The following is a 10640-nucleotide window of genomic DNA, read 5'->3' on the forward strand; positions in this document are numbered from 1 at the left end:
AGGTGGACAGGGCGAGGGCCCTCCTCTCCTCCTGCCGCCGTAATCACGCTGCGGAAGGCCGGGTGCGGTGGCTCACGCCTGTAATCCTAGCACTTTAGAAGGGCGAGGAGGGCGGATCGTTTGAGGTCAGGAGTCGGAGACCAGCCTGGCCAACATGGTGAAACCCCGTCTCTACTAAAAATACAAAAAATAGCTAGGTGTGGTGGCGGTGGCCTGTAGTCCCAGATACTGGGGGAGGCTGAGGCAGGAGAATCACTTGAATCCAGGAGGTGGAGGTTGCAATGAGCCGAGATCCGGCCACTGCACTCCAGCCTGGTGACAGAGCCAGACGCCGTGTGGGAAAAAAAAAAAAAAAAAAAAAAAGCTAGGTGTGGTGGCGCGCACCTGCAGTCTCAGCTATTGGGGAGGCTGAAGAGGGAGGATCACTTGAGACTAGGAGGAGGTCGAGGCTGCAGTGAGCCACATCGCGCCACTGCACTCCAGCCTGGGCGATGGAGCGAGATCCTGTCTTTAAAAAAAAAAAAAAAAAGTAACCCCGCGGGAGGGTGTGACCCTGGGCAGCCCGCCCCGCCCCGCCAGGCTCCCGCCCCGCTGCGCGGAAGCAGCTCCCGGGCCCACCGAGCCTGGTGCGAGCGCCACCTCGCGGCCAGCGCCCGCTTCCCAGAGCCCCGCAGCCCGTGGGCGGGACCCGGGCGCCGCCCCCCGCCGGACAGCCACGGACGTTCGCTCCGGCCATTTAGCCCTTCGGGCGTGTTGTCTCATTGAATCCTTCAGTCGAGATTGGTTTTATCATTACGGCCTTTGACATATGGCGAAACCGACGTCCCCAGCGGCTGAGGACACTGATCAGTGGCAGAAGCACTGTTTGGTTTGGTTGAGGCGGAGTCTTGCTCTGTCGCCCCGGCGCGATCTCGGCTCACCGCAACCTCCCCCTCCCGGGTTCAAGCGACTCTCCTGCCTCAGCCTCCCGGGTAGCTGGGACTGCAGGCGCTCGCCACCACGCCCGGCTGATTTTTTGTATTTTTGGCAGAGACCGGGTTTCGTCCCGTTAGTTAGCCAGCATGGTCTCCATCTCTGAAAATGTCAGAACTTTTTCATCATCCCAAACTGAAACTCTGTACCCATTAAACAGTAACTTCCACTCCCGCTACCCCCAGCCCCCAGCCCCTGGTAACCACTATTCCACTGTCTCCATAAATGTGTCTGTTCTAGGTACCCCAAGTAAGTGAAATCGTAAATACTTGTACTTTTGGGTCTGGCTTATTTCACTTCTCATATTAGTTTGATGAGGTGTGTGTGTGTGTGTGTGTGTGTGTGTGTGTGCATCCGTTTAGCCACCATTCCAATTTTTAAAAATGTTTTTAAATTTCCATATCCCCCAAAGTTTGACTGCTACCCTTTGCAGATAATGTCCCCAAATTCCATGTTCACCCCTCAACCCAAACCCCGTGAAATCTCTGATCTGTTAGTCTGGGTGCGGTGGCTCACGCCTGTAATCCCAGCACTTTGGGAGGCCCAGGTGGGCAGAGGTTGGAAGTTTGAGATCAGCCTGGCCAACACGGTGACACCCTGTCTCTACTGAAAATACAAAATTAGCCAGGCCTGTAGTCCCAGCTACTTGGGAGGCTGAGGCAGGAGAATTGCTGGAACCCAGGAGGTAGAGGTTGTAGTGAGCTGAGATCACACCTGGTCGACAGAGCGAGAAAGGAAGGAAGGAAGGAAGGAAGGAAGGAAGGAAGGAAGGAAGGAAGAAAGAAAGAAGAAAGAAAAAAGAGGGAGAGAGAAAGAGAAAGAAAGATCTCCGATGTGCTTTCTGTCACTTCAGGTTTATTTGTTCTAGAATTTCCATAAAAATAGAATCGCACAATATGTGCTCGCTTTCTGTGGCTTCTTTCACTTACCACAGAGCTTTTCAAAAGTCCACCGCTCCTCACCATGAGCAGAATCCCACCGATGCACCAACCTTGTCTTACCCCTACCCCAGCTATGGGTCTTTTCCGGTTTGGGACTACTATGAGCGAAACTACTAAGAACATTCTTGTATAACTCTCGTGTGGATATATGTTTTCATTTCTCTTGATTGCTACTCAGGAAAGGGATTGCTGGGTCATAACAGCTGTGAATTATTTACGTATTCTAGTTTCAACTTGTCTAAAATGTGTAATTGAGAATACTTTTATCTGGGAAACTTCGATGTCAGAGAGATGCAATTGATGTTTAATGGAGGTGTGGGTGGGTGGGCGACAGGATGGTGCCGCTGGCTTTGGGGAAGAAAGGGAAGAATGAAAGATTCAAGGTGGCTTTTTGGGACTTCAGTGCCACCGAAAGCCTCCAGCAGAGGGCAGCAGAAACCATTGTATAGCTCAAGGGCTGGCCGCCAAAGATCACGGAGTTGCAGACTATGAGAGGCCAGAGAGGACTTGAAAGTCACCTGATCCAGCACCTTTATGGAGCCCAGAGGGAGACCGAGGCCTCAAGAGGAAGAGGAACAGGTGTTCTTCCGTTCCTTCACCTGGCCAACTTGATTCTCATCTTTCTACGCTCAGGCATGAAACATTTAACACACACATGGCTCCCTCTCTAGGACTCTGAGTTCTTCAAGGACTGGGGCCAGATCAAAAGAGCCTGGCACAGAGTAAGTGCTCAATAAACGAGCCACTTTGTGCTATGCTCTTCCAGCTCCTTGGCCCCCAGCTCTGCCTGCTGGGCCCAGTCATACATATAGCTAAAACGATGGATGTCCCCCGAGGCCAGCCAGGAAAGCAGATGCAGGCTCCACGTTCTCATTCATTCAGCTGTTCAACAGCATCATTTTTTTGTCTGCCTAGTACCCAGGACACAGAGGAAATGACAATGACGATGACCATGATGATGATGATGATGATGATAGCAACTACTAACTTTGGGGTGGGAGATGGGGGTGCACCGACCTCTAGCTCCTATTTACAAGGGCTGCCCACAGGGGGCAGGTAGCTCCGGGTATGCACAGGCAGGGGCTACAGGCTGACTGCAGCTACTAACTTAGCAAACAACTGATTACTTGGCAGTATTTTCAACCTTTAAATTTAACTGAACTCCTACTGATTACCAGGTACTATTTTAAACCTTTATTTAATAACTTATTTATAAGAGTGTCCTGCTAATTGGGGAAAGAGTCAATTATTCATTGAATAAAGATTTATTGAGCACCTACTATATGCAGGCATTGGGGCTACAGATATGAACAAAATAGACAAGATTTTCTGCCTAAATATAGACAATGGGGAAAAATGGAGCAACATTCTGTTAATGGTGGTGGGGAAGGGATGGTAAAGACGCTGAATCAGGAAAATTGTGACACATTAGATGATTAAAAGAACTATCATTTTTAAATAGAGAAATCAAACAGGGAAGATGATAGGGAGCGCTGGGGGCGCAATTCTTGGAAAGGGGGTTAGGGAAGATGCTGTTGAAAAGGTAACCTCCAGGTAAAGGAGATGAAGGCAGGAGCTGTGCAGATTTCTGGGGGAGGAGCATTTCAGGTGATACAGCAAGTTCAAACGCTGTGAGGCCCGAGTGTGTGCCGCATCCAAAGAACAGCAACAGTAGCTCTCTTGGGAGCGTGGAGCCGAGAGAGTGTTGGGGAGCACGGTGGCAGGCACTGAAGATGGAGATGTAATGAGGGTCAAATCCTTCAGGCCCTCCTAGGCTGTGGTAAGGCGACTGGATTTTGCTTTGCATGAGATGGAAGCCGTTAGAGAACTTTGAGCAGAAGAGAGCCATGCTCCAACTCAGATTTTAAGAGAATGGTTGTTGTTTTGAGAATAGGCTGTAGGGAGCTACGGTGGCAATGGGGAGACCAGTGAAGAGACCGCAGCACGAATCCGGGTGGGCAGCCGTGTGCTGAGGAGTGCGCGCAGCACCTGGCAGGGGCTAACAGAGGGCCTCTTCCCTCCGGGCTGGGAGGGAGCTGTGAGGAGTCCTGGGCTCTGGGAAGGGGCTGGAGGGGGCTCCCCGAGGCTGTGGCTGCAGAGAAGCAGGAGGCTGCTCTCACGTTCTCCCGCACACACTCACCCCAGGAGGCTAAATGTCAGCGCACACCATGCGCGCCACTCCACGTCTCACCCACAGTCCTTCAGGGATGCTCTAGCCGGAACACACAGATGGGGGAGGGAGCAGCCTCTGTCCCTCCACGTGGCACAGGTGGGTGGCTGGCCTGGGGAGGGGCTGCGAGGAGCAGTGAGGTCCTCTCAGGAGAGTCCCATAGGGATAGAACATTCTTGCTTCTCTCCTCTCCTCTCCCACCAAGCTTGTCACAGATGCCTGGCCGTGGTGCTGATGATAGCGGTGGACCTGGCCACTCACAGGGGCCCTGCACATCTGACCCCTCCCTCACCCTCCTGGGTCTTAATGTGTGAGTGTGTGTGTGTGTGTGTGTGTGTGTGTGTGAAGGGGGGGTCCCTGAAATGCAAGCCAGGACCCCCTAGCTACCTGCCTTCCTGCCTGGCCTTCTTCCCTCCATTTCAGGCTCTCAGGTCCCTGCCCCTGGGTGGTCCTTGGTCTGAATCTGCCCACAAGGTCTGGACCCCGCTCTCCTTTCCCCCTCCCATCTCTGCCTCTGGCCTGCCCACCAGCCTGCCTGGCACTAAAACTCCCATCCCTCTCCACCACCCCCCACTCTAGCTGTAATCACAGCTCAGCCCAGACCTCCCCCTCCTGTGAATAATTGGGGCTGATTTAGGGGCTATCAGGGGAGAAAGGGGGGGTTAATGGAGTTCGTGGGGGGCCGCCCTGGTGACGAGGGGAAGGTTGAGAGGCAATTAGCAGGGCTGACAGCCTCAGGAATCACCTAATACGCCTGCCAGAAGGAAGGGCTAGTGAGGGGCGAGTGGGGAGGGGCGGCCTTCGTGGACTTGGACTTGAGGAGGGATCTGCCCCTCCCTCAGCAGGAGGTTAAAGAACACAGCAGGAGGGACCTCCAGAAAAAAAAAAAAAAAAGAAAAAAGAGGGCCGGGGCAGGAGCCGGAAGGCTGGACGTGGTAGGGGCACTAGGGAGGGAGGGAGGCTGATGGGGTCAGGCAGATGCTCCTGGTCCCCCATCGCCCCCAACACACACACACACACACACACACACACACACACACACACTGCTGTGGCCCAGCTGAATCCTATCCCTCGCTGGGGACCAGCTCCTGATTAATACCAACATTAGCCCTGAGCACTCACCCCCTCACCCCTCCCAGGACTCCTTGTCATTAATTACCTCCTCTCCCAGCCCAGCAGAGGGGACGCCAGCGCCTCTGGGCGAAAGAGCCAGAGCTCTGACCCCCTGGCCAGAGAAGCCACCCTACTCTCTCCTCCCTACTTCCAAAGAAAAACAGAGGAAGAGAGGAAACAGAAGAAGGAGGGAGGGAGGGAGGGAAGGAGCGAGGGAGTTAGTTGTGCCTTTCTGCTCCCAGACCCTGCTGCTCTCACCTCAGGGTCTTTCTACAGTCTAAGCTCCATCCCCAACCCTGAAGATGGTCAGCCAGGAGCTGGAAACCTCTATCTGGAACTGCCCATAGGGGGCCCTCCCTGGAAGAGTTGGACAACCAGATCCCTGAGTCCTGTCCCTTGCCTGTAGCCCTTCTGATTTCTGATTAGGAGCACGAATTTGCACAGATCCATGCAGAGAACTGAGTTTACACAGACCTTCTCACAAGAACCACCACACAGAGACACAAAACCAGACACACTGGGACCAGAATCACCCTGGGTGGGAGGGGGCGACATGCTCCACCGTGAGGTACCCTTCGCCACCAAACATGTAATCACATCAAGAACATCCCATTCAAAGGGGCACCAGACAGCTGCCCAGAGAGGGCAGGGAAGGGGTTCCGGAGCACCGGAGTGCTGGAGGAGCACGCAGGAGGCTGGGGTCGGTGGCCAGCCTGTGTACACGAGCCTGGGGGAGGGAGTCCTTCCTCCCTCTTGGGCGGCCATCAGGAACCACTGTAGCTCCATTTCGAAACTCTCCCTCTCTTTTTCTCTCTCTCCCCTTCTCTCTCTCACTTTCTCTCTTTTTCTGTCTTTGTGTGTGTGTCACACACACAAACACACACACAGACTCAACCTTAAGCAAAGTGTAGTAAACTGAAATCAGGCCCATTCCAGTCCAGTCCGCTCCCTGCCCAGGGCGCCACACCCTGACGCCCCTCTCAGCCCAGCCTCACTCCTGCCTCCCGGGACCCTCACCTCCCAGACTGTCTCTGCATGTCTTCCTTCCAGCGGACACTGGTAGCCCAGCACCCACTCCAGGATATGGGGAAGGGGCTCTGTGAGATTCTTCTGAGCCCCTCCCAACACCTCCGTGAGCCCCGTTATAAGACCAAGTGAGCCTGGAGACCTGGCGATCGATATCCCTCAAAGATGAAGACGCTAATAACTTTATCCCCCCTTGTCCTCCAACTCTAGCCTACATTAGCTCTGACCACAGGCCCCAGGCAGCTGGGACCTGCCGTGGGCGGGCCTGGAACTGAGTAACCCCTTCAGATCCAGGTGGGAAGCATGAGGGTAGACTGTCAGAAGGAATTCTTGGCACTCAGGAATGGGAGGCCACCGGGACGAGGGATACGCCTTGGAAGCATGTTTCCCACGCCCAGGACCATATCCTTGGAGACCTCAGAGACAGATCTATGAGGATTTGTAACCTCAGAAGTGTCCTTCGGGGCACAAAGGTCCCTGTCCAATCCCTGAGGGCTGCCCAGAAGAGGTGAACTGAGAGAGAAATTCTCACTAGGGAAAATCAGGGAGTAGAAGAAGAATAAATGGGGGTCAGAGGGCAGGGGAGGCTAGAGGCTCTTCCTGCATTAGGGTCTTCTGGCTCAGCAAAGGGACGTGGAGCCCACGGGAAACCCCTTCCTCACCTCATGCTCTCTGCAGCCCCAGGTCCCCTGCAGCGAGAGGGAGTGGTTGAGATCAGGGAATAAGAGCTTTCCTTCTGCAAACACTATCCCTTCACAGCATACAGCCTGCCTCACTCACATGCCAGGGCTAGGGCCCGCGCTAGCAGGATAAAAAGGAGGCGGGAGAATAGTGAGGGAAAGAAGGAGTGGAAAAGAGTGTTTTTACACAGCAGCCACTAAGGCCAGGCCTCCAGGGAGCGCTTTCCACATGGGACTTGTTTAAACCTCAAAACAATCCTGTGAGGTTCCTGCTATTATTACCCTCATTTTGCAAAGGAGAACACCAAAGCACAGAAAGGTTGAGCAACCGGCCCAATGTCACACAGGTGGCAAGTGGCACAAGCAGACTCCAGAGTCTAAAGGCTTAACTACCAGGAAACGCAGCACTTTAAGAAGAGGAAGGGGGGCCGGGCGCAGTGGCTCAAACTTATAATCCTAGCACTTGGGAGGCTGAGGCAGGTGAATCACCTGAGATCAGACTGACCAATGTAGTGAAACCCCGTCTGTACTAAAAATACAAAAAAAAATTAGCTGGATGTGGTGGCGGGTGCCTGTAATCCCAGCTACCTAGGAGGCTGAGGCAGGAGAATCGCTAGAACCTGCGGGGCGGGGGGCGGAGGTTGCAGTGAGCCAAGATTGCACCATTGCACTCCAGCCTGGGCAAAAGAGTGAAACTCCATCTCAGAAAAGAAAAAAAAAGAAAAAGAAAAAAGGGAAGAAAAGAGGAGGAGGAGGAGGAGGAGGAGGAGGAGGAAGGGGGGGCCCAGTTCAGTGGGAGGTGGGCCCAAGAGCCTGTGGTCCCCAGGACTGGGCTGGAAGCAAGGCTCATAGGAAGCACATGGCCTCTGGAGCTCTGCTTCTGTGGCTCTCGGGTTCTGTCCTGTGCCTCAGGCTCTCTGCCCTCCTCTCTGTTCCCTGCACATGCAGGGCTTGAGCGTCTGCAGGGATCTGGGCTGCCTCTCCTCTCCGCCCCTCCTTGCCCCTGGTGGGCTCCTCCTGCAGCTCTGGCCTGTCTTGCCTATCTCTCCCGGCTCCAGATCTCCCTCCTGTCACCACCCCAGAGCCACTGCTGCTCAAAATTCCCATCTTAGCACAGGAGTCCATCAGCGCTGGAGTGGGAGACAGAGGGATCAGTCCGGGAGGGTACAGCTGCTTAGAGCAATAGGGCCACCTAACTCCCCAGCATCCAAGGAGTGCCAGAGTGGCCTGGTGGTTCAGCAAGCAGTGGGTTGAAAGTCTGGATTCCTAGGTCCTGGCTCCTACCAGAAGAATCCCCCTCCACTAGCCCCGCTGGGCAGCTTGTCCAGTGCTGCTTCAGGAATTTGGCAAGACAGGCTCTCTCCAGCAGGTACTTAGAAAGGGCAGGGCCTCTACAGAGTCTCTGTGAGGCTCCAGACTGCAGTCTGGAATCTCTCTAGGCTCTCTCTTCAGCCTGGAGATCCAAGGGGGCATGGCCAGCACACTCTCCACAAGGCTGTCCCAGCACTCTGCCTGTCCTTTTCCTGGAAACCCGGACAGATGCTGGCTCTCTTGTCAGGAATCCAGCCCCCGTGGGAGCAGGGCAGGGAGGAGCCAGAGGTTCCTTAGGAAGGCTCAGGGGGTTGAGGGTGGCCTGCACGCCCCGGATCCTTTAGAGACCCCATCCCAGTGCTGGCAGCCACCGGGAAGCCCCATTGGCCTCTGTATCACAGAGTCTTTCCTTGCAGAGTAGGTGAGGAGAGGCTGGCAGAGGCTTGCTTAAACGTTCCAGCTTCTTTCTTCAGTGCTGGGTGTTCCTGAGGTGTGCACCATCCTTTCTGAGCCTGTCTGTCAACCAAGACAGCCCTCTCTGAGAAGGAAGGGACCTGAGCCAGGTTGGGGGGAACCCAAATGTTCGATCTTTACGGCCTCAGGTTGTTGTCCTGGTCTCAGACCCCCAAGGGGTCCGTGGGGCCGCATTCCATTGATCCCCCAGCAGCTATCCATCTCAGCCGGTGCTCAGCCCCTGGGGTATGTCGGGGCGGGGGCAGCTAATGGACTTGGCACAGCCAGGAGGTAATTAACAGGGAGGGGGCAAGGGCCACAGAGGGGTGGAGGGGGCACTGTTAATGACAGCGGAATCCAACAGCTATGAGTGACTGGCGAGGGGCTCGTTTGTGTGTGTGTGTGTGTGTGCACGTCTGTGTATGTGTGCGCGTGTGCACGTCTATGTGTGTACACATGTGCACGTGTCTGTGTATCTGTGTGCACATGTGCGTGTCTGTGTATGTGTGTGCGTCTGTGTGTGTGTGCATGTGTGCGTGTGTCTGCCACGTGTGTGCGTGTCTGTGTGTGCGCGTGTGTGCATGTGTCTGTGTATGTGTGTGAATGTGTGTGCGTGTGTCCGTGTTTGCACATGCATGTCTAGGCTGGGTGGGGGTAGGCCAGGTTTCCTGTTGATGTGCACACTGTGTGTCCATCAGTGAAGGGGAGAGAATGGGGTGCTTTCAGGGGAGAGAAATATGGGTGCAAGCCCCCTCCTCACCCATCAAGACAAAGCCCCACATCCAGATCGCCTGAAAGGATCGGAGTGCAAGGTTTCAGCCCCTGCTCCCAGATCCAATGAAAACTATCCAGTTCCCTCTCCCATGCTCTCCGGAATCTCCCTTCCCGGTCCAAACCTTATTCCCAGAATCCCTCACCTTACCTGCCTCCCCACACCTGAGGCCTGATAACCTTCAGAATGGTTCACCTGCCCTGGCAGCTCCCTAGTGCTACCTGACTCCAAACCAGCTCTTTAGTGATGCCCCAGTCCGGCTCCATATGGGGCAAACCTCAGGTCCCCTCCTGTTTCTACCCACAGAGCCTCCAAGTCTAGATGTCCCATCCTCTCCCAGCCCCTGCATAGAGGCTCAAAGGGCAGAGGTGAGGGGACAGGTGAAGTAAAACCCCCTGTGGAGTCCATGATGTCCTCCCAAACCTTCTACGACTGAGCCACTGGCCTACCTGTGTCTGTTGGCAACACTGGTCTCACCCTCTCTCCATGTGGTGTCTGCTATGTCTGTGTGTCTGTCTCCATCTTTCTATCTGCATGTCTCAGTCCTGTGTCTCCCTCTGCAGTCTCTCTTCCTGTAGCCATGTCTGTACATCGTGTCCCTGCCTCTGTCTGCACTGTCGCTCTGTTTGCATCCACCCCTGGGCTCACCTGTTGGATCCGATCCCCCTACTCTGCACCCCTCACCATGTTCCCAAGCCCTTTCCTCCCGATGGCTCCACCTGCTTTAAGCGCCCTCCCTCATGGGGTGATTCGGCACCAGCCCCACCCATACTGGGCAAGAGAGGAAGGCCTGTGAACTTGGCCCTTAGGGACCAACCACACACACACACACACACACACACACACACACACACACACCCGAATCCCCCTATCGATCAGCCTGCAGCCCTGGGTCAGTTCTCCATTAGCACTAACCAGCCTGGACAAGAGGCAGACACACCACCGGGCTAGGCCTAGGGGTGATAAGACACAGATTGAATCATGGGGTTGGGGGTGGGGTGGGCCTGGCACCCAGGGACATGAGACAGCCGTGTGATTAGCCCTGAGGAGCCATGGCAAGCTTGCATTATTGCAGGAGCTGGGCAGGTGATTGGATGTGATAGTGCTGAGGATGGCGGGGAAGCCGCTCCTCCCTGGCTCTGGGTGGAACGCACGTCTTTGGGTTAGGGCAGGTGGGGACAGGGCCCAGGTGCCCTGACATG

Source organism: Saimiri boliviensis, chromosome 19 (assembly GCF_048565385.1).
Source record: "Saimiri boliviensis isolate mSaiBol1 chromosome 19, mSaiBol1.pri, whole genome shotgun sequence".
Lineage (NCBI taxonomy): Eukaryota > Metazoa > Chordata > Mammalia > Primates > Cebidae > Saimiri > Saimiri boliviensis.